The following is a 27,283-nucleotide window of genomic DNA, read 5'->3' as shown; positions in this document are numbered from 1 at the left end:
CCCTCACGCTGGACACCTTAATTTCCCTCTTAGATAAGAATAGGTTCCCAAGATATGCACTCATAATAGATGCTTCAAAAGCTTTTGATAACGTCGATCTGGACTTTCTCTATTTAACAATGTCAAACTTCAACTTTCCCCTCTCCTTTATAAAAATTATTAAAATGATTTACAGCAATGCCACAACCACACTTTGTATTAATAAGGTTTACTCCCATCCTATTAATATAACAAATGGCACCTGTCAAGGCTGTCCCCGTCCCCATTCTTGTTCAGCATATACTTAGAACTGTTATTATTGCACATCACCCAAAATATCTACCATCACTTCCCAAATGTTTACAACATAATAGTAAAATACTCCGCTTTCACTGATGATCTAAATTTATATTTCGAGCTTCCAAATACAGACCTAAACAAAATTATATCTTCAATTGAACAGTTTTCTAAAGTGGCATGAATCCCAAGAAACTCCTCTATTTTTCCTCTGAACCCACTAAACCATAAAACCTCCTGTTTCCCCATAGTAGACATAGCCCTATAATACACACTAAAATATCTAGGAATATACTTTGTCCACACCTCCAAAGAAATGTACAAATCAAATCTCTTAAAAACTTGGGAAACAATGAAACAAGACATCTCAAGATGGGTAAACATTAATTTAACCCTATTGTCCAAATCAGCCATTATTAAAATGAATATCTTCCCTAAAGTAATCTTTCAACTTAACTCTATTAATCTTAAAATACCAAAATAAATGGTTTACATCAATGGAAAAGGCCATCTCCAAATTTCTATGGCATCCCAAAACAACACAAATATGTTACCAAAACGTATAATACCTAAGTCAAAAGGAGGTTTGGGGCTTCCAGATTTTTACCTGTACTACCTTATTATCAAAGCAAACAGACTAATTCAAATATCAGAATATGATAAAACCAAAATGATGTGGTACCCTACAGGGGTTAAGATATGGTCTAACTTACTACACTCATTAAATATAAACCCTAAAGCTATCCCTTATCGCAATGTTAACAATATAATCTTTTACAAACTACACCCAATAATCAAAAATGAAATAATGGCCTTCCAATCTTTATTCACCTCTATCAATCTACAAAATCCATTAAGTCTCCTACAACCCATACACATGAACCTGAATATCAAGTTAAATAACAAAATTATAGACCTTTAACCATTCCCACTAATCAAAGAGATAACGGTATGGCATATCCTACAACATAAGGAATCAACACTTGAAAATTTAAGAACACAGCTAAAGACACCAGGCAGCTATAACTCTATTCTCAGACAAATTATATCATTAAAAAAAGATGAAGTTCTCAAACTACAAAATTGACACACAAAATGTAATAATTATTCAAAACATAATTAAATCATTAGCTTCTAAGGAGAAAATTATTTCAAAGACGTATAAATTAATTAGTGAGATAAAACATCAATCTGCGCTACTTTATTCAAACTATTGGGACAACATTAGTCAACATATCACAAGAGCTCAAAAACAAGAAGCCATTAAAGACACCCTAAAATTAACACCTTTCAAAAACCTAACCTACACACAAATAATGATCAATAATAACATATATTATGCTCCAGCTGTCCTTAAAAAAATCGACTACCAAAAAGCAAAAACATGCCCCTTTTGCTCCGAAGAGAATGTCTATAAACTCCACATTTTCTGGAGCTATGAGAATATTTTCAAGCTCTGGTGCTCTTTAGGAGTGCAACTTGAAAACATTGGTTACAAAAAAACTACATTTGCCTGGGAAACAATGATCCTACATATAATCCCTACCTCAATCAGAGGAATCCGTAAACATATTCTAGTCACAGTATGTCCCCTTCTTAAATTTAATATAACCAAAAATTGGGTAATCAACAACAAAATCTCATTGAAAAACTTTAAAGACATGGCAGTCAAATATGTCACCTCCCACAAACTTGCTACAAAAAGTGTTAAAAAGAGAACATACTTTCAAACATATTGGAACTCTCTTCTCGACACAATCCTTGCAAGCAAATAAAACCCAAACATATAAGTAAAATTCAGGTGGCTTTTATTTGAACTTCCTTATATTTGAACACAATAAGTTAATTGCTCATAATGATATGCGCAAGATTACCATCATCCAGATGGCATCCAACAGTGTAAATAGTTTATTTTTTGTACATAGTTTTAGGGTTTTTGCACTTAACCTTCTATAAGTAAGGTTACCATACTTATACAAATCAAAACTTATAAATGAGACTACAAAAATAATGTTACAATCCACTCTTCAGATAGAACGATAATAACCTTACTTTATTCTGAAACAGGGGTTTGTAACATATCAGTCAGAATTAACAGATAAACTTAGAACTCTTTATCCTCTGTACCCTCAGTGAACTGTGAATTTATTAGTTTTTCTTTTTTGTAATTTCTTTTCTCTTTTTCTTTTTCTTTCCTTTTTCATTAGTTCCTGTAAGTCTTCATGAAGCATTGTGAAAATTGCTGTATTTGATACTACTTGATGTTTTTGCTGTAAATGTTTGCTTACTTTGGCTGGAAAAGCAATAAAAAGTATATTGGGGAAAAAGTCAGATGTTCTAACTAAATAAATTTCATTAGAGCAAATCTTTCATAATTGGACCCTATTATTGTACATCATGAAGCCATATCAGAGGGAGGAGCAGTTAAAGCCAGAAATTAAGAAGACCTAGTCAGATATGAAGAAAATAAACATGTTAGGGAAAAAAAACATTAAGATGTTTTGTTTAGTGTCAGTTTATCAGTCTCTGTGTTTTAAGTCAGTAATTCTTGATAGTTATTTTTCTATATTTTAAATATAGTACCTTCTCCAGCTGTAACTTAAAGCATATTTTCCACAAGTCCAGTGTTTTATTTGTTGCTAATGTATACATTTGAAGGTTCCAATGAGAGATAAAGACACCCTTGAGATGTAGTACATAATTTTAGCAGATAGGCACATGTATTTTCATTCATTACTATGCTCCTGACTTTAAAGTTAAATGCATATAAACAATTGCTGCTGATACAGACTACCATAACAAATGCTCTTTTGTTTTAGCTTTGATAAACTAGAGACTTTGCCCTTTATTGGCCTCATCAGAATGGAGCTTATGTATCATATTTATTATGTTGCTTATAATAACAGTGACTAAAGCAGACCTATATAAAAGGGGTTTAATAAATAAAAAGCATGTCCAACATACTTCCTAAACTATCACACTGAGGTGTCTTAAAAAGCCAAAGTGGGAGTTACTATGTACCAATTACTTTGAGAAGGACTTAGATTATGGATTTACAAACAAAATGTTATTATTATAAAGATGTATACAATGTACTCAGCCTTCAAAAGGGATACATAATTTAAAAATAACAGAAATGAAAAAAAAAGCATTGAGAACCTTATATTGTCAATCATAATAAAACTATGCGTTTAAATATTTGACTTCAAAGAGTTAACCAGAGACTTCTATGGGTCCCACAATAAAAGAGAGCACCTTTGTGCTACAAATCATTGTTCCCCCTTCCCCCTGCAAAATCTTCAATGCATAAAATAAATTGAGATAAACTTCTCTAAAAAATGGATAGATGCTCTTGCTTAAAGGTACTTCAGAGATATATTTGAAACATAATTAAAAATAAACAGGAGAAAAAAGAAATAAAACTGAGTCTGTTTTAATGTTTCATATTGTTTACTGCATGTTTCCTGGTTCGTTAAGTTCAAAGGTCATGACAGTCTTCTTGGATGACTCACGCACTGTTCACTTTGAAACTGGAGTGCTGCAGAGACAAACAGAAGCTCGAGTATTCTGGAACACTTCATTAAAACACTTCAACTTTAAAACAGTAGGAAGGTAAGCTAAAAGTAGAAGCTTTAGATTTAAATGGCTCACGGACACATAGAGCAAGCCACAGATTAATTAAAAGAACTGTTTTCTGCCTCTTTTCACTTCTATTACTTTTCTCCCTTCCCTCAGCCAGTCAACAACAACAAAAAAGAAAACAACGGACAACTTCCAAATCATAATTACAATAGGCTGGCTGAAAGCAGAAGCACATAATGAAAACAGTAACAGAAACCATTTCTACATCGAAAGTAACTATGTAATGTAATGATTAAATTAAGCTAAAATTAAACATTTAAACATACACATTCCACCTACACATCCACTTTCCTCTGCTAATAAAACAATCCCCCAAACCATAAACCAAAGCTATTTACATACTTAATAAATAAATTATTAAGGGAGAAAAAGGAAAAGAAAGACAGGAAAAGAAAGGGGAAAGAGTCACAACAGACTATTAACTTTTTCACTAGATTAGCTGAATGCAGATACAGAATCCATTTACACAATGAAAATAATGTAATGATTAAATTAAGCCAAAAGTTAAACATTTAAACATACACATTCCACCCACACATCCACATTCCCCTGCTAACAATAACAACTTCTAGACCAAAAACCATAGTTGTTTACATAATTAATAAATTAATTATTAAGGGAGAAAAGTAGAGAAAGACAGGAAATAAAAAGGGAAAAAGCCACAACAGTCTAACGTTTAACTTTTTCTTTATATTCATTTATAATTAGATAAGGTAATCCCTTGTTAAGTACCTAACCTGTCCTGTTGAGTATTAGAATGTAACAGTTTCTAAGACGCTGATGCTAACAAACTATTCAGAGAAATTACCTTTTTTGAAAATCAATCAAGAAGTGTTTATAACCAACTTTTAGACAGTTAGAGTTATTAGAAATAAATTGCCTCAACATTTTTTTATTTTCTTTAACTGTTCGGTCACTCCTTACTGCCTGTCTTTTCAAAGATACACTTATGTCCATATCTTCAGTAGAGTGTAGAAGATTACCCTTTTGAACAAATGAAACAGCTTCTTCTAAAGTATCAAAAGTTTTCTTTCACTCAGAGAGGAATAGCATTAGTTTTGTAAGAAAGATCAAATGAGTTTTGATTCCAACTTTTTTAAGATAATTTAACAGAGGGATACAGGTTTTTCTTTTTGATATTCTCAGTGAGGAATAATCTTTGTCAAATCTTATCACAGAGTCACCTAGTTTTAAAGGTGAAACAGACCAGGCTGTTTTCAAAACTAAGTCTTTGTCTTGGCTGGAGATAAATTTGATTATGATGGATCTAGGATGCAAAGGATTTTTTGTCTGAAGACACTGTGATCAGAGATCTGTGAACCCTCTTTATTCTATGGGATAGGGCTTCAGAGAGATTTAATATCTTAGGAATCCAAGAAGAAAGGAAATTTACCATGTTATCACCCTCTGTTTGTTGTACTGTGGTGGTGGTGCTGCAGTAGCATTGTCGCCTCACAGTTAGACGTTGCACATTCGATTCTCAGTTAGAGCGTCTTCTGTGTGTCGACATGCATGAATGGGCGTTCCTTCGTTGAAGGTTGTGCGTTAGGCCCGGCAAGCCAGCACGTAAAAATCTACTGCCAATCATTAGTATTTTGGAGTTCCGCTGTGGCGACCCCTAACCGGGAAAAGCCGAAAGACAGTTTATCACCCTCTGTTTGTTCAGGGACCTCATATATTTGGATGTTGTTTCTTCTTTCCATTTTCCAAGTCATCAATTTTCTCTTAAATTTGTTATTTTATTGAAGAATAAAGTCAATGTTGTGTTCTCCTTTTGATAATCTGTTGTCTATATCAGTAACTGAATGTTCTATTGCTGAAATCTGAGCCTTCTGTTGTTTAAGAGCATTTATTATTTCAATCTGTTTTGCACAGTTCTCTTTTATTTTATCCAATTTCGAGTCTAATTTATCAATTTTTAAGGAAAGATCTGGAATACTGATGAGAACTGATTGTATGTCCTTCTTCATTGAGTTTTCTTGTGAAACTGCCTTGGAATGATTCATCTTCCTTCAATATATTTTAACTTGAATTTTTGACTGGAAAATATTTCAAACGTGTTATTTTTTCATCAAAATAACCCACAGGGATTCCAGAACAATAATTCAGATTTTTTTTAAATGATTTCTGATGAAATGGCAAAATAATCCTGTTCATAGGTGTGTACTAGGCTAATGGCCCTGGAGTCTTTACAAGCCAATCCCATAGGATTACCTTGGCATCATGCCACCTGACCTTTGTTCACAGTACCACTGTCGAGTAGAGCCACTGGAGTGATCCCCTGGGTGAATTTTCTATTTTCCATCCACTCATCAATATTTCTCTTGAAGAGGGCCAGTGAGGTACTCTGTTTCACATGTATGGGAAGTCTATTCCATAGCATGGGCAGTCTCTGGGTTATGAACCTGTCCCTCCAGTATGTTCTGTTGATTGTGGTAATAAGGTTGAGGTCTCTGGAGTGTGTGGTGTGGTGTGATTGTGATTTCTTTAGATGTAGCATTTCTAACAGAGCTGGGTCAGACATGACTTTGCAAGTCAAGCAGAGATCACCTCTAATAGGCGATGTGAGACAGAGAATAGTTGCAATTTTTTGAGTTTGTCCATATAGGACAAGTGTTTAAGGCCTAGGATCCTCTTTGTGAGGTACTTTTGTGGCCTCTACAGTTGTTGCAGGTGTCTAGTGAGGTACATGCCAAATGGGGCATTGTACTCAATGATTGGCCTAATGGGGGAAGCGTAGAGGGAGACAATGACTTCTTTCTTCCAGGATGCAAAACCCTTAGTAATGAGATGTGCCACATAGAAGGAATTTCTGACCACAGTAGCAATGTGGTGGTCAAAAGAGAGGTTGCTGTCAACCTGTGTTCCCAGATCTCTTATATTGCCTTCTGTGTTCAGTGGACTACCAGTGATGTGGTAATTCATGGGAACTGGGTTTTTCCCAAAGGGAATGACAACACATTTTTTGGCATTGAGCCTATGGCCATGGTTCTGACACTACTTGTTGATCTCAGTGAGGCCTTTCTGTAGGATGTCAACATCACTTAGGGAGTTAATAATAGCTCCCAACTTGCAATCATCTGTGGACTTTGTCAGCCAGAGTCCCTTCGTCTTGGCATGGACTTCAGAAAAGTAGATACCAAACAGGAGAGGACCCAGGACCGAACCCTGTGGGACTCCATTCGTGACTGGTCAGCAGTTTGACTTGGAGTCAGCTACGTTCACACTGTGGGTTCTATCATTGAGCCAGTTTGCAACCCACCTAGTGATATAGGGGTTTATGCCTAGCTTAGTGAGTTTTTCTATGATTCATGAGTGGTGAATGATATCAAAGGCCTTTGCCAGATCAAGGTAGCTGTATGAACCATCTTGCCTTCATCCACAGCTCTGGTGACTGACTCAAAGAAGTCAATCAAATTGAGCAGGCATGATCTACCCTTCACAAAACCAAACTGTGTGGGATCCAGAGTTTGGAGATTCCCTATATCCTTGTTTATTAGGTCCATGATGATGTGTTCCATAGCTTTGCATATCAGGCTTGTCAGACTAATGGGGTGAAATTTCCCAGGGTCTGTAGTCGTTCCTCCTTTGTGGAGTAGGATGAGTGTAGCAGTGTGCCATTTGGTAGGGACAAAGCCTGAGGTGAGGCTGTGACTGAACAGGGCACACAGTTGAGGTGCCAGTTCACTCAGTAGTTCATGTAGAACACAGCCAGGGATATTGTCAGGTCTCATAGAAGCTGTATTCTTGGCCTTGGACAGTGCTGTTTTAACCTGTACAGCAGTAATACTGGGTACCTGGCAATCTACTGGTATTGTGATTGGTCCTTTGGGGGGGAGAGAGGGGCAAAGTTGGCACTGCATCTGTCGGCCAGTATATTGGCAATATCTTTTGGCTCAGTATAGGAGGTACCATAGTGCAGTAGCTTAGAGCAAATATGGGTATTGCTGTGGAGATTCTTTACATAACTATACAAGGTCTTGTGGTTGTCTTTACTATCTGCTGCAATTCTGTTTTCATAGCTAGCTTTAGAGGATTTGATGAGGGATCTCAACTTTTTGTTGAGGCTGATAAGGGAGTTTTTCCAGTCTTTGGACTTCACCTTAATCTGCATCAGTTTCCTCCTTCTGTTGTAGAGTTTGTTTATGGCAGGGGACCACCATATTGGCTTCCTTTTTTTGGAGGAGACTGTCTTGGTTCTATTGGGTATGGCGAGATCCATGCATTTGTGTATGTGTTCGTACAGTACATTGGTGTATGATTCGGCAGTCATGCAACTATTCTGCATTTGCATGGGTTCTGTGAAGTTAGACACCACTGTTTTTAGGAGCCCAGAGTTCGCTTTGGAAAAGTTTTTCATGGTGGTTACCTTTGCGGGGTGGGGGTGGGGGGTGGTGGGGGATGTAGATTTCCAAGGTGATTAGTTTGTGGTCCAATCAAACCAGGGAGGAGTTGACTATTAGTGTAGAGCAATGGTCGCCCATGTTAGTAATGACCAGGTCAAGGATGTTGCTACCTCTAGTAGGGGTAAGAACAAGCTAGTCCAGGGCATTGGAATTAATGAATTCCAGGAAACATTGGGCAAATGCATTGGTACATGAGTAGTTTTCCCAGTTAATGGAGGGGTAGTTGAAGTCACCCAGTATGAGAGTGTTAGTTTGGATCCTAATAATCTTCAGGGTACTTAGGAACATGGAGTGTGAGTCTTGGGACATGGTTTGAGATCTATAGCAGGCTGCGACCCGAATCACTGCCTTACCCAATGTTAGCTGTACCTGAAGTATCTCTGATGCGTTATGTTGGGCTACCAGTCTGAAGGTGTTCTCATCCTTTATAAATATGGAAACACCACCTCCTTTGGAGCTTCAGTCCAAGTTCTGGGACTGAAAGGTATGGAATGAGTTATAACGTGGTAGTGCAGGGGTGCTTTCTGCTACCTTGAACCAGGTCTCTGTTACAGCACAAATATCGAAGTTCTCCATTTTAAGGGCTGATTTGAGTGAGTGCATTTTGAGATTTAGACTTTTATCATTGAGCAGCATGACCCTCAGACTGCATTTGTTTGTACCTGTTACAGTGGCAATTTGGTCTTTGGAACACCGCCCAAAAAAGGCACTATAGGGGTGGCAAAAACATTGGCCAGTATCCGGAAGCCCAGGGGTGACAGATGCAGGCCATCTCTGGTAGAGCATTAAGGTCTGTCAATCATGTCATCCCAGGCAGACAGATACTGGATCCTCTTAGAATGACACCAGAAACTTAGCCAATTGTTGAAATCAATCATTTTCTGATTGTACTGTGGTATCATTCTGGGTGAAGGTAGAATGCTGCTCAGGGCTAGGGTCATACCCGCCTGAGCTACGTAATCCGAGAGCTCTTCCATGTCTCTTTTAATGTAGTTCAGGGAGGTACATCTCAGGTTATTCACACCCACATGTACAATGACAGAGTCATATTTGTACCTGTTGTTGAGGGACCTGAGTGTGTGTATTATGTGGCAGATCCTGGCAGCTGACTGTTTCTTTCTCCTTATTCAACCTAGTGAGTGTGACATCAGTGTGCCTCACTATCGGGTCACCTATGACTAGTGTGTTGAGCATGCTGTTTTGCCTTAGGGGCTTTGGTTGAGAGGCACACTGTATAGGAGAGTTATTTGTCTCGTAATTAGTGTTGTGTTGTGGTGGTTGAGTGCGTTTCTGCCTTATATAAAACATTTAACAAACTTTTAAACACTATATTCAGTGACATCACTGAAGTAATTGTCCAATCTAAGCAGACAATTAATTAACTCACGTAATTACATAATTACCACTTTTTCATACCTCCAAATACTCAGTGATGTACATCAGAACTGTTTGTCTATCGACATGTACAATTTTTGCATTGTTGATCAGCCTGAATTGGGAACTTTGTTTGGCATTCCAAAAATACACAAAAACAAGAACTGACCCCCATTCAGGCCTATAGCATCTTCTCCAAGGAACACAACTGTTAATATTTCTATGCTGTTGGACAGTGTTTTGAATCCTGTAGTTCAAAGTAGCAAATATTTTTGAAGGACTCATGGTTATTTTTAGATGAGTTGAAAAAATATATTTTTGATGGAAGTGAAAGATTTTTATGTACAGCTGCCATTAATTCTTTACACATCTTGATTGACCAGGATGAAGGAATTGAATTTGTTGAGATATTTTTAAGGAAATATACAAACCATTTGAGTTTACACCACCCCCACCCCAGATAAAAAAGACCACAGTGAAGAACTTCTCTAAAGCCGACTTCACACTACTTAAGACTGGTGTGGTCTCTTTCAAGGCCCCCGTGCCAGCAGAAACCATCACTAAAGCCACTGAATCACTTACAAATGCCTTCTACCAGCACCTACAGGACTGCATGGATCAGGCAATCCCAAACAAAACAAAGACTCTTTGTACCAAAGGCAAGCGTCCAGTCTGGTGGACCTCAGCCATAAACAAGCTTTACAACAAAAGGAGAAAGCTACTACAAGATTGAGCAAAATCCCTAAAAGGGAAGACACCCTTGATCGCTCTAAGTAAAATCTAAGATCTCTCATAAAATCATCCAAGGCAAATTTTGAAAGAAAAATCGCCAAGGACTCAAAAGACAATCACAAGGCCTTTTTTAGCTATGTTAGAAACCTGGGAGGAAACTCCCAGATATGTTCAGAACTAGTTCAAAATGATGTAAAGATCACCGAACTTACAGACATTGCCAACATACTGGCTGACAGGTTCAGTGCAAACTTCTTCCCCCCCCCCCAAAAGGAGAAATATCTATACCAGAGGATTGTAGCCTCCCAAACATCTCAAATGCTCAGGTGAGAACAGCTCTCTCCAAGGCGAAAAACACAGCATCCATGGGACCAGATGGTGTCCCCGGTTGTGTGCTCCACGAACTCATTGAGGAATTAAACCCGCAATTAGGGCAGCTGTTTAATCTTAGCCTCACCTCCGGATACGTACCCAAGGAGTGGCGTACGGCAACTGTGGTCCCACTACACAAAGGCGGTGCCTCCACCGACCCTGGAAACTATCGTCCCATCAGCTTGACAAGCCTGGTCTGCAAAGCTATGGAGAGGATCATAATGGAACTCATAAATAAAGACATAGGGGACCTGCAGACACTGGATCAAACCCAGTTTGGCTTTGTCAAGGGCAGATCATGCCTTTTAAACTTGGTTGACTTTTTCAAAACAGTCACCAAGGCCATTGATGAGGGCAAGGCAGTCCACACAGCCTACCTTGACCTGGCAAACGCATTCGACACAATACCCCACTCGGGTATCATAGAAAAACTCACCAGCTTAAATGTAAACCCATACGTCACAAAATGGGTTGCAAACTGGCTAAGTGACAGAACCCACAGGGTCAGAGTTACTGGCGCCATGTCAGATTCCAAGCCTGTCACAAGTGGTGTCCCACAGGGCTCGGTCCTGGGCCCACTCTTGTTCGGCATCTACTTTTCAGAAGTACAGGCAATCACAGGAGGATTATGGCTGACAAGGTTTGCAGATGACTGCAAACTGGGTGCCATAGTTGAAAACACATCAGGCACAGATATCCTGCAGAAGGGTCTCATAGAAATGGATAACTGGTGCCAGAGCCATGGCCTAAAGTTAAACGCTAAAAAATGCATAGTCATAGCCTTCGGGAAAAACAAGGTTACCCCTAGCTACCATATAGGTGGCAATCCACTAAGCACTGAAGAGGTTATCAGGGATCTGGGGACCCAGGTTGACAGTAACCTTTCATTTGACACCCATGTTGCCAAAGTAGTTAGGAAGACCTTCTACATTGCCCACCTGGTCATGAAGGGATTCACATCTAGGTCAAGGGAGGTCATCGTTCCCCTGTACTCATCACTCATCAGACCGATGATTGAGTACAATGCCCCATTCGGAATGTATCTGACCCGACACCTGCAGCAATTGGAAAGGCCCCAAAAGTTCCTCACCAAAAGGATAAAGGGTCTCAAAAATATGTCCTATGCTGCCCGACTGAAGGAACTCCAGCTCTACTCAGTCGCTTACCGTCTGCTCAGAGGTGACCTGTGTCTAACATACAAGGCCATGTCCAACCCGGAATTAATGAACATGCTTCACCTCAAAAAATCTAAATCCATCAGATCTACAAGAGCACGAGACTTAAACCTTGACACGGTCATTAATAGGACGTGCTGGAGGGACAGATTCATCACCCAGAGACTCCCTATGCTGTGGAACAAAATCCCGGTACATGTGAGGCAGAGCACCTCGCTGGCTTTGTTCGAGAGAAATCTTGACCAATGGATGGGAGATCGCAGGTATACCCCAGGGATTACCTCAGTGTCACTGCTTGACAGAGGCACAGCAAAATAATGGGCATAGTATCCTTCAAACTAAAGGGGTGGCGAAAGCCACAAAACTCTGGGCTAGGCTTATAAATGCCCTAGGGCAGATAGCCTAGTATAAACCTATGAACCTATGAAAACCATTGGTGTGTTATTAGATTTGGTGCTTAGCAACATTTTTTTTTTATTTGAATCTTGCATTTACCATCAGATCTCAGATGTTGCTATGGGGACTAAAGTAGCTCTCTCTTTTGCCAACCTAGTGATGTGCCTGTGGGAGAGTCAATATCTGTTAAGTCTACCTTCTTTCAGGTTTGTTACTTTTTATTGGAACTACATAGATTATTTGTTTTTTATTTGGAAGGTAGTAAACAGGATTTTGTGAGATTTGTTATTGAAATGAATGAGAGTGTGAGATGGTTACATTTTGAGATTAGTGGTATGGGTTCCACAGTTAATTTCCTAGACATTGAATTAAGTGCAGATTTTACATGTAATAAATGTACAAGTAACTTTTTTAGGAAGCAAACATTTAGTAATAATTATTTACATTTTAGTAGCTTTCATCCTACATTCATGAAATTCAATATTTTTAGGGGCTAAATCATTAGACTTAGTCGTATTATTAGTAAGGAGGATTTTATTTAAAAGTAAATTTATTAATCAACATGTTTTCGAAGGGGGTTATCACTATGCAAGGTTAAGAGAAAATTCTGACCAAGTTATTGAGTTGAGGGATACTAGATTTCCCCCTATTCTTAGGTCAGGTTTGTCCCAAGAATAAAGAAGAAGGAGCTAAAGGTGAAAATATATTGTCTTTTCCTATACCAATGAGTTTTGAAGGAAAATTGGTAAGGAATATTACTGAAGAAAAATGGAAACTTATTTTAGGTAACAAGAACCTTAATGATATTGTAGGCATCAAACCTAACTTTATATATAAAAGAACTTGCAATCTAAAATTGTTATTAGAGCATGTTAGGAAAGACAATTTTTCCAAGGGAGGTGGGCCTTTTGGCACCTTTCCATGTAATGGATGTAGGTATTGTAGGTTTATTTATCCTGAGAGTCAGAATTCCTTTCAATATTTAGATTTTGTATTTGAACCTAAAGGCAGATTTAACTGTAAAAGTACAGGTTTGGTTACATGGCTAGTTGTTGTTCCTGCCAATGTTTTTACATTGGCAAGACAAATAGATCCTTGAACTGTCATATTAGTGAACACGTTAGGGCTGTGAAAAATAAAGATGTAAATAATGCCCTAGCAAAACATAGTACTAGTTGTACCTCATTTAAAAATGTTATTTCATGGTCATTCAGAAGGTTGATTAAAATTTGTTTGTTAAAGAATATAATAACTGCCTTGAATTCTTGAAACTTAAGTGGCAAATGTTTTTACATGCAGATGTTTTTCTAGGTTTAAATGATACCATTTCCATCGAAAGTTTGTTAAGATACAAATATATTTAAAGTGTGTATGTCACTGAGTATTTGGAAGTATGAAAAAGTAGTAATTATGTAATTATGTGAGTTAATTGTCTGTTTAGATTGGACAATTACTTCAATGATGTCATTGAATATAGTGTTTAAAAGTTTGTGTTTTATTCTGAAGAAGTTCTATAAGTAAAAGAACAAAAGCACTCATTATTAAACTACTTGTGTCTTTATTCAGCTCTTCACTGAGGTTGTGGGGTTTGTCTTTTTCCTGAATTATAACATTGTAACAACTACAGTTTAGAAAACCCACAATGAATGCATATTCCCATGCCCTAGATCAATGCATTTCTGTGTTATTCTGTGTTTTAGTAATGAAGTGGGATATGTTGTGAAGAGTGAGAGATGCAGAGAGGGGAACATATCTGTGTGTGCATTTCATTTCTAATATGTTTCACAGCAAGAATGAAATATTCAGAATGTCCTTCAGTATCTATCTGTTAGCTTGCTTTCTGCCTAATATTAGCAAGTGCTGACAGGGTTAGAAAACTATGAGATTTGTTCTAATTGGAATGTTCTAGCATGGAATTTGCAACGCATGCCTAATATGGAATGTCATAAACAAGCAGTCATGAGATCTTGGTTAGCAAACTTAATGCTGTAGTGTTCATTTTAATTGGTCATGGCAGTTTTAGAATTGTTACAACAATGTTGTTATTTATGTAATGAAAGCATAACATCTTCTGATTCCTGTAACTTGGGGAGACAGGATTATGATTGCCTAGTCTCCCAAGTATCTGTCTTTCTGTGCATTAAATGAGATTGTTATTCTCTGCTGAACTGTCTTGTGTTGTTAACTGTTCATCTTCCTGGTGTTCAAGGTGTTTTTTGATATTTTACAGAGGTTTTACATACACAGGAACAGTAGTCATTTTGTGAAACTTCTTTGCTCAGAGGGACAAATTAGCAAATACCCAAGTCATAGAGATACAACATCCACCACTGGCATCCATTATGATAATGATATCAATATATCTCAAACACTGCCTATTTTCCCAATACAAGTCGACCAGCAAAAACTAGCATTTTGAATTACCCATTGTTATTTATAGGGAGAGGTGGCATCCCCTGCAACACAGCCGGTGAAGAGACGGATTCTGGCTCTCATATTGATTCTTCCACACAGCTACACCCCTTGCGAGAAGCACAAAACCCTGCAGCAGCTAGAGCTAGAGTGGTTGAAACTACTGTAAGAGTGGTATGGCCATGGACTACAGTTCATCTTCAAACCACTGTAGATTCTCTCCTTCGTATTTGAACACACAAAATATGGAAAGGTCTTTGAGGACATATACAATTGCAAAACCCTGCAGTCGAAGATTTCAGAGCTGTACTAAAAGCTTCCTCGCCTCCTGATATTTTTAGGAAAATATGGGAAAAATCTAACTTAGGTGATAACATTCCAAAACACACAGATGAAGGGTTTCTGACTGCTAGAAATAATCTCTTAAAAGCCATTATTACAGCATTCCTCCCTGCCCTAACTGGGCAAGAATCAAAGTTATTGTGGAAAGAGAGAATGAATCTATTGATGCGTATTTGCAATGTCTAATGGATGCATCTGAAGCCTTCTCTGGACATCCAGAGCTTACAGAGGGTGCAGCAGTCAGAGGGCTGTTGGTGGGTTTTATAGAGACCTTGCTACTACCTATACAAGAATAGATTAAAAAAGATTGTTTGAACTGGCCAAGTTTAGATGTTTCCAAAATTGTTAATCAGGCACAATATGTAGCAGACAATATCCTTATGGAAGAAAAAGAATAAAAGAAAAAGTTGTGGATATTCTGCGTCAGCAGTCTAATACCAACTTCAGAGGGTGAGGATGGGGGAAGAGGTAGAGTCCACTTCTTCCAGTGGGTCTATATCATATGTTCAAAGTTATAAAATATCGAATTTAAATGTTCGAAGTTATAAAACTTCGAACATATGTAAAAAAAAAAAAAAAAAAAAAACCCGACCCAAAACTAATGGCTGTAGGCAGAGGGGCAAGCACCCCTTCACCCCCCACACCCCTTGCTCTTTATATATATACCAACTCCAAGACCGCATTACAGTGCAGTAAGGGAAATCTTCCCTTTACCGCATTACAGTGAGGTCTCAGAGTTGGTAGATTTAAACAGCTGGGGGTGTGGGGGTGCAGGGTGGCTTGCCCCCCTGCCTACACAAGTCAGGTAAGTTCTGATTGTTTTTTAAATTTTTTTATTATATGTTCGATGTTTGAAACTTCGAACATTTAAATTTGATTATTTAACGTTCAAAGTTTTCAAACTTCGAACATATAATATAGACCCCTTCCAGAAACCCCCAGGACAATATTAGCAAACTTCTTTTCCCCCAATTTATCACCAGTACCACAGGGTGTACCATGATTAAATACTTATTTTCACTCTGGCCAAATAGGGCAGTGGCAATATGACTGTCCATTCCTTGGACAACAGCCAACTTTGCCAATCAGACATCACAACAATCTAATAGAAATCCTTATGTATGGAATACTGTTTGTCAAACACCAATGTGCAGCAACCTTGCTAGGACAGCCATAAGCAGGAACTACAGTTTTTCAGTGTTACAGTGCAAAATACTCTGTCCCATTTCTTATAGATACAAGAGCTAACAGAGCTATGATTACTTTGGCAAATGTTGAAAACCTTCCACTTTCCAAACACATGATTCAGGGTTTGGGTATGTCCAGAGATACTATAGACTATCCTGAAACTAAACCTGTCCCCATTCAAATTGGTGTGCTAAAAGAATAGCATGCTTTTATTGTAGGAAATTCAGCTCCTTTAAATCTGTTGGAAAGAGATTTACTATGCAAACGTAGATGTCCTTTTAATCACTAACCTGAAAGTGTATTTTTAGATATTCCTAATGAAACTTTAGGATTCTATACTAACACTGTCTATTCAAATGAAGATGCCCTTTTTGCTTTTCTAACAGCAGAACAGCAAATAGAAAATGCTGATGTGGTGGAACTGAATACTATAACTCTGCAGCTCTGGAATACCCATGATAACAAGGTGAGGATTATACAGGATGCAAAACCTATCTGTATAACACTAAAACCCTGTAAGTGCCTGCCTACGGTAGTTCAGTATCCCTTGCTGGTATAAGCAGAAAAATGAATTCCACCTGGTATTTCTGCCTTATTTCAATGAGGTATCATTATCATAATTTGCAGTATTTGTAATACTCCTGTTTTTTACCAGTTAAATAACCAGGAAAAAACACATATAAGTTTGTACAAAATTTATGTGCAGTGAATGCTGTAGTAGTACCAATGTTTCCAGTTGTTCCTAACCCTGCAACAATATTGCATTCTCTTACTTCAGATGCCTCCACCTTTTCAGCTTTTCAGCAACAGACATTTCATCTGCCTTCTTTTCTATCCCTATACATCCTGATAGTCAGAACCTGTTTGACGTATGTAGAGTCTCCTATTTTATTTTCTAGGGAAATGAAAAAACAATTTAGATAGAATAAAATAAAATTTCCTTGCGGGACTACTTTGATTCAGTATGTAGATGATTTGCCTTTAGCTGCAAAAACTGTACATCATTATAAACAAGATACTACTTTTCTTTTGACTCAGTTAACAGAATTAAGATTTAAGGTTAACAAAATTAAATTGCAGTTATGGAAGTCACAGGTTCAATACTTGCTATATCAGAGGTTGCTAGGCACATTCTACCTTCACAAATAGTTGAAATCCAAACTGCATCACGCCCTAGTACATTTAAACTGCTGCAAGCCTTGCTGGGTTTAACAGATTACTATCGACAATGGGTTTCTAATCATGCTGCAGTGATAAGACCTTTGTTAGAATTGTTAAAGAAAGATGCCACTGAACCTTTACCCTGGCAGGATTATAATGAACAAGCTTTTGTACAATTAAAAATGTTTTTATATCCTCCTGCACACAGGTTACCGAATTATTTTAAGAATTTGTTTTCTGTTTGTAGTGAAAGAAATAAAATAGCATTAGGACGGTTAGCACGGTTTACATTTATAAAGCTGAATCACAGTGGTTCGAATGCTCATATGAGTGACTCGAAACCACGAAAGTGAAAACGGCAACAGTCCTAATGTTCGAAAAACAGCAAATCAAAAAGCAGATTCACTGTTTTTCAAACATTAATGTCGAACGAAAAAAAAAGAAGTGTAAAGCACCCTGCACCCCCCCATGTGTGTGTGTGGGGGGGCTGCACCTCCACCTCCCCACTTTAATATTCTAACTCCGAGATTAGCACTACAGTGGGGGAAGGGACCATTTCCCGATCCCCACTATAGTGCAATCCGCCCCACAATGTCAAATGTGCAATGAGTGATTGTCACTGTGCATTCGCTCATTGCACATTCAAACCTTTTTCCGTTCGGCATTTGCAAATCTTGCAAACTGCATTTCGCCCAATTGCTGTTCACCTGTGTGCAATACGCACAACTAAAGGTAAACCGGTTAGCACAAGCTAACAATGAGGGTTTTAGACCTGTTGCTTATTTCAGTACGAATCTTGATCCTGTAGCTGCAGCCCTCCTCCACTGCTTTAGGGCAGTGGCCGCAACAATGTGCATTGTAGATATGGTGGTTGCACTTCCACTAGGGTATGAGACTTATGTGGCATTTTCTCATTCCATAAAGCTTCGTTATTTGACTAAAATTCAATATTTATCTGTAGCATGCTCATCAACATATAAATTACATTTACTTAATAACCCTTCTTTACAGATTGTTCAATGTCCACCACTTAATCCTGCTTCTTTAATCCCTACAGCAGATGAAGAGGAACTCCACAACTGTGTAGTTGTTACTAACACTGTGCTTCATGCTTGATTAGATTTGAAAGATGTTCCTTTGTAGAATTCAGATCTCATCCTTTTTCGTAGATGGTGCCTGTGTTTGAAGAAATGATGGTAAACTCATAGCAGCCCTTTATTTTATTAACTGAACAGTTAAATGGAAGTGTATATGCTCAAGTAGCTAAAGTAGTAGCTATAACTGAAGCATGTAAAATTGGCAGAGATAAATCAGTCACCATATATAACAATTCTCGGTATGCATATGGAGTTGTACATGATTTTGGTGTGATTTGGAAAGAAAGTGGTTATTTAACATTAGCAGCGACAGTTATTAAAAATGCTGATTTTGTTAATGAACTGTTAGAGGCTTTATTATTACCAAGAGAAGTAACTGTAGTGAAATATGCTGCACATAAGACCAACAGTTTCTTTGTAACCAAAGCTAACAATTTTGCTGATATGGCGGCTTGATAAGCTGATTTGTCTTATCCAGTTCAGGCTATATTTTTGCAGCAATTGAATGAAAATAACTTTTCTTTACAGGAGTTGCTGTCATTTCAAGGTCAGACAGAAAATTCTGTGAGAAGTAAATAGATAAGCAATGGCTGCAGTCTCTCTTTGAATCTTTTGTGGCACCAACCAGATGGTCGGCTAGTAGCCCCATTACATTTCTTAAATCAGTTGGTTAAAACTTATTTACATCATCATGAAACATATTTCCACTGATTGGTATGCACCTCATCTGTCAGAGGTCATTCAACATTTTGTAAATACTCGTGTAGTTTGTTTGGATTATAATGTGTCTAAATCAGTACCTGCACCTGTCCAATCAATAGTAGAACCTTAGGGACCTTTTTGCTCCCTTCAATGGAATTGTATTGAATTTCTTCAAGTACAGAAAATGAAGTATGCTTTGATTATTGTTGACATCTTCTCAGGGTGGGTAGAAGCTTATCCATGTGTGAAAAATGATGTACATACAGTAGCTAAGAAATTACTAGTAGAGCTTATTTTTAGGTTTGGTGTTCCTTACAGCATTCAGTCAGATCAGAGAACTCATTTTACAAGTCAGGTAACATAGCAGCTTTGCAAGGCTGTAGGTGTTAAGCTGAATTTTCATTTTCCTTATAGAACACAAGCTTTTGGGATATTAGAAAGAGCTAATTAAATTATCAAGCTTAAACTAAAGTGTGTGGGGACACTGGTCATAAATGTTCAAAAACATTGCCTTTAGTTTTGTTTAGTATTAAAAGTGCAGTAAATGCTCCTAGTAAATTGTCCCCTCATACAATTTTTATGGGTAGACCAATGAGAATGCCTGCCACCCCAATCCCTAAGAATTTAGACTTGCAAAATGTTGATGAAACCATGCAATTTTTATGGGTAGACCAATAGGAATGCCTGTCACCCCACTCCCTAAGAATTTAGACTTGCAAAATGTTGATGAAACCATGCTTTCTTACTGTAAATCCCTGTGTTCTCTTTTTGCAGAAATACCACAGTATTGTTCTGCCTGCAGTCCAACAACCCTAAAGCCCTTTACAAGAGCATAACCTATGTCCAGGAGACCAGTTATACATCAAATTACATTCCTGAAGAAATTCACTCAGCCCCAGATGTAAAGGACCATACTTGATTTTGCTCAGAGCTGCTACTGCTATCTGTTGTGAGGGACTCCCTACCTGGATCCATGGGTCCCATGTAAAAAGACCCGCCCTTGTGATGAGTATACCCAAAACATCACTGACAACAGACCATGTAAATCAGCAGATCCAGACAGCAAACCAGAGATATTGTTCCATCTGGAAATGACAGCCCATAACCTTTTGCCATTCAAACCAGATACAGAACCACCTGTGAGCTGTTTGCCATCCAACCAAATTCCACATCTACCATTCAGCTTCTATCCGGAACTGAATGCAGCCTGACCAAGCAGTTTAACAACATGATTCCACTACCTCATCCTGGTTTGATTCAACTTCCAGTGAGTCTTCTTTGATTCTGACAATTTTTTTTTCTTGCTTCCAATTCCAATATTACTAATTCATCCTGCTTCTGAAAACTGATTTGGACATTGCCTTATGCAGATGACATTCCCGTTCCAAATCATCTGCAATTAAAGCCTTTAGTCAGTAGCTTTTTGGTGATCCACCATCCTTGATTGCACTTTCTTCATAATCCTCTTCAGCCTCAATATGCTCACTTCTCCTGGGGGCCTATCATCACTACAATTACTGTGCTTTTTATCATCATTTTATTTCATTTGCTTCTGCCACCTGGAACCATGAGCACTTCATCCTCTACAACCATTGGAACTTAAAATATGGAATAGTTTTTTAATAGACATTCTCACTGTGCTAGAAATAGAGACAGGCACTTGGTTACAACTGAACTAAGAGCACCTGAATGGCATCCTCAGTTCAATGCTTGTACTGCTGCTTTGCATATTTATGCATAGACTCTCAATGTTAGCAACTGCTGGGTTTGTGCACATATTCCTGCTGCACATGATGGAGACATTCCATTGATTTCTATACCAGTGACTGATTCTGAGCTTCATATAGCATTTTGTCTTATTTTTCTTGCAAAAAAAATTGAAAGAGTAAACATATTTTTACCCCTTTACAGTAATGCCACTTCAACTAGCAATGCCTGCTAAAGGAACACTTTTTGTTGAACTTTGCACTTGCAATATGACTTGGAACATTTGTGACGGAACTAGAGGGCAGGGCATGGCAGCATTATGCCAATTTTATTACATTTGTGAAAATCAAGCTTATCCCTGCTTACCAACAGATGTTTGTAGTTGTCATATTGGTCATGTCATTCCTGCTATTTGACATACAGCTGCTTTATTGGAAGGAAAATTCTCAATGGTTATCGGAAGAGACACTAAAGACATTCCTAGCCCAGTTAGTAAAATAGATACCTCCTGGCTATATCATAATACTGTACAACAAACTGCTTTTAAAAGGCTTGCTCACATGGCTCTGGGTAATGATATCATTTCTTGAGCAGGCATTATTCCTGCTTATGGGGAGGTGAAGTCTATCTGGGAACTTAGGAAATTATCTAAGCTCCTAGAGATTTTAAGTGGTTCCATTTCTGAGCCCATGAATTTGATAACCCAAGGACTGACTGCAACGCAACATGCAATTGTACAAAATCTCATGGCATTTAATTTCACTCTTGCTTTTAAGGGGGGTACATGCACACTCATCCAGACAGAGTGCTGATCTTTTTTTCATGATAATACCGGTGCCATCCTTAGTCACCTAGCAATAATTCAAAATGTTGCAGAGTATTCACATGCCAAAGAATTCATAGTTCCAAATGGGAATGGTTAACCAACCTTTTTTGTCCGGTTGGGGGATCTTAAACTTTTTAACACTTACAGCAATTATAATAATACATTAAAATTTCACTTAACTGGCACCTGTGGGGATTGGTAGATGCTGTATAAGTGTAGTTTCTGGTTGCTTGAGAGCCGCTATTCCACATTGAGTAGAAGTGGCTCCACTTTGCGATTTTTAATTGGCTCGTATACTGGCATACAAGCTGATCAAAATTGCCGGTTGCTTGAGTTCTGGTTAACAGAGACTCTACTGTATTGTTAGGTTTACTTTTGTTTATGCTTAAAGCATACATTTTGAAACTATTAGAGTCCCAAGAAGTTGTTAACTTGAATTTAATTGAAACTCTGCCATTGACCACTATTAATAAAGATCATTGTACAGAAGAGAATGAAAATAAAGTGTTACAAGATCTTTATAAAATACAAATATATGATAATCTATACAAGGTAGAATGTGAAAAAATACATAGTATTGAATGTATTCAAATTGTATTTTTGTTCCATCAAGACTAAGGCATGCTTTCATTGAGAATAAGGCTATATTTTTGAAATGATTGTGTAAAGATAGTACATGTCATGGTCAGAAAGAAACATCACGTTAAAAATGCCTCAAAACAAGTGAAAAAGTGTTTCTTCATGTGAAAACTTGTAGGCATTATGATTTGGATGATGCTTTACAGCATCAGATGAGGGAATGTGAAGGGTGAGAAGTACATATAAGGGAAAATGTTTATGTGTGCATTTCATTTCTAATATGCTTCCACAGCAAGAATGAAATATTCAGAATGTCCTTCAGTATGTATCTGTTAGCTTGCTTCCTGCCTAATATTAGCAAATGCTGACAGGGTTAGAAAACTGTAAGATTTGTTCTGAGAGAAATGTTCTCTCATGGAATTTGGAATTCATGCCTAATGTGGAATGTCATAAACAAGCAGTCATGAGATCTTGGTTAGCAAAATGAATGCTATAGCATTCATTTTAAATGGTCATGGCAGTTTTATAACTGTTACAATAATGTTGCTTTTAATGTAATGGAAGTATAACATTTTCTAATTCCTGCAACTTAGGGAGACAGGCTCATAATTGCCTAGTCTCCCATGTACGTGTCTTTCTGTGCAATAAAGGAGATTTGTATTCTCTGCTGAAATGTCTTGTGAAATTTATTCAATACCTTAACAGTGCCTAATACCAAGTGGTACAGTAAGTCTGTAAATGTGGATAATTTGTAACATGAGTTGGGCTGGGGGTTGGTGTAATGGTCAAGGTGTTAACCTCACAGATGCAATGTGCAGGGTTTACTTTTCACCTTTGGAAGGAAAATTGGCTAGATTTAAAATAGCTCACAAGGGTAGTTAGCCTAGTACTTACATATGAACCTGTGATGGACACCCTGCAGAATCTGCAGTTAAATTTGCTTTATTGCCTCCATAGTAAATACAAGGTACAAGAATATAAGTGGTATTGGAATTGTGGAACAGGTGCACAGATGACTCTTCCCTAGGATATGTGGATCATGGTTTAACTGACATGTCTAAGGAGGAGCACATGTGGCAGGTGAAGAAAGTGTAGATAGATGCATGCTAGCATTTTCTCCTTGAAGATACAGTTGTACCTTTATGAATCAACTACAACAAGGCTTACTGAAGTAGTGAAATGAGAGTCACATCAGATAGACATTACTACTGAGATTCTTTCCAGTGTTTTGTAAAGGAGATGCAGTATGCAGACACTGTTGACATCGTGGTGGCATAAATAGTAAGGGACCTTGGACCTCATGTGCATACATAGTATATGTGTTCCTAGGTGGTGTGTCATTTGCATTCCCTATGGTTAACGCAAGCTGTGTTTCCATACATATGCCCTTGTATCTATGTAGACTGCTTGTAATACTGTTGTCTTCCTGAACAATACATCTATTGCATCTGACATGCTTAAGTGCCATTGGTAAGATTCAGCTAAAAGTCATTTTTAAATGTCTCATAATGGACGCCATGGTTCTATTCAATGCAGACACTGAGGAATACAGAGTGAGGAGTTTTGTTCTCTGTTGCTGTTGGTGATGTTCCCATGCTGTACAGATGCTGCATGTGGTAATTTAAACCATCCACAGCACCAGGATCAGTCATATGCCATGTACCACTATCTGTTTATTTGATTATATTAAACCTGAATAAACTACAGATGAAGGACAAGTAGTCTGTTAATTTCATTTGAGCCTTGCAGATCATTCCTGTCCATCTGTTCGCCCTGGGCTCTTTCCTCATCATTACTTTGATCCCCAGCAACTTTGAACTGATTAGTAATTTTCAACTACTGGACCAACATAGTCTATGACCTTTCCTCCCCCTCTAAGTAGTATGTTCTCAAATGTACCTCAAAATGGCTTCTTTCCACTGCCACTCATACCATGTTTCCACAGTAGCCCTTTCTCTTCAGTTCCACTCATCCCAATTGCCTTGAGCAAAGCAGTGTATCACAACCATAGCTCACCTTTTTTGACATGTATCTGTTGTGTTGCCATGACAAAATCAGTGAGTTACTGTTCATCACATTGTATTAAGTTGTGTGCCTAACAGAAGCATTTACCAAAGATAATGTGATGTAAACAAAAAAGCAGGGGGAAGTCTCCTGGAAATACCCCAGCATAACAATTGTATTGGAAGCGTTCTAGTGTGAATAGATTCAATGAATAACCTATTATTACTTGTGATACTTACCATTCACATACATTGACCTGAAATGCAGCTTCTTGAGTGTTTCCCTTTGCCATGTACTGGGCCATACAGGCGTATGTAGTGTTACATTCAGACTAGCAGTCTTGATTTTATTTACAAAGCCAGGCAGATCTGATTATAATATGCCATCATTGAAATTTCTAGCCAGATGCTGATTGGTCATATGTTGTATTCCATCAATTTTCTTACGTGTGGATGTCATGTGGCACTCACTCTGTGAGGGCAATATATACAAGATAGGAAATTATCATAGATTGCCCTCAGTAGGTGGTTTAGCTCCTGATCTATTTAATCACTAGCCAGTCTTGAACTTACCTTTCACAAGAAGAGTTCTTGAGAAGGTGGTTTATGCATAGAATCCTACCTTAATAAAAGTACTATTTATAATCCATGTTGGCCTTTTGTATTGGACTAGGTTTAGTACTAAAGCAGGCTTAATTAGACTTTTTGCTATATCCTAATGTTGCAGAATCAACATGCTACTCAGTGTTAGTCCTTGTTAATCTCTGCTGTGGGATCCTTTTGGGAAGTCTGCATCACTATATTGATATCAAAGACATGGTCATGGAATGATGTACCTCATATCTGTCTGGTTAATTTTAGAGGATGATTTCTTAAATTAATAGTTTTTCTTTGTACTTCCTCAGTTGTGGTGTATTACTAGGTTCCCCTTTAGGTTCTTTGTTATTCTCTGTGTATATGCTACATTGGAAGACCTTACTTGGGAAGAGGCATACATTAACAATGTTATATCGATGGCAAGTGGCTACTCATACTACATGCATTAGAACCCTCTGCACATCATGACAGACAAACACACATGTACAATAGTCAACCATTGCTGGATTCAAACCTCCTCCCTCTGTACTTATGTTGTCTAGAGATTACAGTATCAACAGCCAGCACCATGGTATAACTCATATGAGCACTGTGATGTAATTCATTTCTGATAGCATAATGAATGAAGCATTGTGTTTCCAAAACTGTTTATTACCTGGGTTAATACAAATTTATAGGGTAATCCTCTGTCAGTTAATATACATTTCCCAAGCTGACATTTAGGTTTTGTCATGGACACAATTGTACATAACAATGCACACAGTCACATTAATCAGTATTGGATTAAAACCGTCTAAGTATCGATTTACACAATCAAAAGAACACAGAATTAACTACAAGTGCCACAGGAAAAGTCTGACTTGTAAGGTCAAAGTGCATATTATTGACATGATGACCTCCTCAGTGTGATGCAGAGAAGATGTTTGTAGTAAAAGTGGGATAAGGGGATGGGGTATCCTCTCTCATGTTAAAATCTTCCCTTGACTGGAAATTGTTACAGCATGTCTGTTCAGAAAGCTATACAAACCTAATATTGAAGTCACATACTCAAGTTCCACAGTGGGAGATTTGAACTTCTTACCTATCTAGGTATACAATCGAGAGAACATATTATTAGCCACAAGTGCCACAGGACAAGTATGATTCTTAAGGGGAGATAGTGCACTTTTGATAGGATGACCTCATCAGTGTTTTGCAGAAAATAAGTTTGTGTTAAAAGTGGTATTAACAGAAGTGGGAGCTATGTCCAAAGATGAAGTTTTCTTGTGAGTGGAACAGGGCACAGCACATCTGTTGTTGAAGCTTTACTTCCACAAACTAGGACTACAACCAGACACACAGGTTCACCACTGTCAGGTTTGAACCACCTACCTAACAAGCTACACAATCTAGAGATCACGGTATTAACTGCAAGCACCACAGGAGAGATCTGACTCATACAGGGAGAGAGTGCATTTTTTTATATGATGTCCTCATTGGTTTATTGCAGAGTAATGTTTGTGGTTAAAATGGGATAAGGGGATGGTGGCATACTTATACAGGTTAAATGTTTCCCCTCAGGAATCTCTATGTATCTGCTATTGCAGTGACACACACACAGGTTCCCCACTGTGAGATTAGAACCTCCTACCTATTTAGGTTACACAGTCAACAGACCACAGTATTAGTCACAAGCACTGCAGGAGAAGTCTGACTCTTATGGGGAGAGAGTGCACTTTGGACATGATGACTTCATCAGTGTGCTGCAGAGAGAATGTTTCTGTTAAAAATGGGATAAAGTGCTGAGAGAGCTGTGTCCAAATTAAGTGTACTATCCTCAGGGAAAGTGGACACAGCACATTTGATATTGTGGAATTATTTACCTCTCCCACACACAAGTTCAACACAGGGAGAATTGAACCTCCTTCCTATCTAGTTACACAATCTAGAGAACAGAGTATTAGTCACAAGTACCAAAGGAGAAGCCTGAGTCTTAAGGGGAGAGAGTGTACTTTTGACATGATTGCATCTTATTGTGTTGCAGAGAAGGTGTTTCTGTTAAAAGTGCAATAATGTACAGAAGGAGCTATGTCCAAAGTTAAATGTATTTTCCCCAATGGATGAGGACACAGGACAAGAAAGAGACTGTGGGGGAGACAGAAAAGAGAGAATTAGATCAATGACATGTCACATTACTTAACTATTTCAATACATAAAACAATATGTGAAATACATAAGTACATCTTGGCCATATCCAGACATGATGGGAGGGCATTAATGTGTCATAAAATCAATCACAGTGTATGATATGACTAAT

Source organism: Protopterus annectens, chromosome 5.part1 (genome assembly GCF_019279795.1).
Source record: "Protopterus annectens isolate FY-2018-M chromosome 5.part1, PAN1.0, whole genome shotgun sequence".
NCBI lineage: Eukaryota > Metazoa > Chordata > Ceratodontiformes > Protopteridae > Protopterus > Protopterus annectens.
Note: the sequence above shows the minus strand (reverse complement) of the source record.